This window comes from Etheostoma spectabile, chromosome 20 (assembly GCF_008692095.1).
Source record: "Etheostoma spectabile isolate EspeVRDwgs_2016 chromosome 20, UIUC_Espe_1.0, whole genome shotgun sequence".
Classification (NCBI taxonomy): domain Eukaryota; kingdom Metazoa; phylum Chordata; class Actinopteri; order Perciformes; family Percidae; genus Etheostoma; species Etheostoma spectabile.
In genome coordinates, this window is record NC_045752.1 from 16,376,023 (window position 1) to 16,376,403 (window position 381).

Consider the following 381-nt stretch of genomic DNA (forward strand, 5'->3'; position numbering starts at 1 on the left):
CTCTCTCTCTCTCTCTCTCTCTTTGGCTAAAAGGTTTTTGTACTTTGAGACAGTTGCTCAAAGTGCTATTCACGTACCTGCCACCATCTTTAAATGGTATCACCAGAATCAGCTTCTAACGTTGCTAAATGTCCTTAAACATTGCCGCATTTGTATTTCTTAATCTGTTACCCTAACAAATGTATAGTGTCACAAGCTATGATTCACAACACACGACCTGTCTCTGCGAGCCGCCATCTTTAAACGCGTAATATATTACGTACGTTTTTACGTTTTTATTTACGCTGTAAAACGTGATGACGGCGATTGCAAATTCCGATACGCCCCCTTATATGGAGAGCGCTTCCGGATAAACTCCATTATGAGACACTTACATATACC

The 381-nt window shown here is 40.7% G+C and overlaps 1 protein-coding gene across 3 annotated transcripts in view; it reads right to left on the minus strand.

Annotated features, from left to right (window-relative positions):
* pdss2 (prenyl (decaprenyl) diphosphate synthase, subunit 2) overlaps window positions 1-260 on the minus strand; it is a 30,999-nt gene extending 30,739 nt beyond the window's left edge. The window contains exon 1 of one of the 3 annotated variants that reach the window (XM_032501266.1): window positions 8-260. The gene's annotated coding sequence lies outside the window, so the exon portion shown is untranslated. The other 2 variants (XM_032501265.1, XM_032501264.1) reach the window with 2 other exon arrangements.
* Between the last annotated feature and the right edge of the window lie 121 nt (window positions 261-381).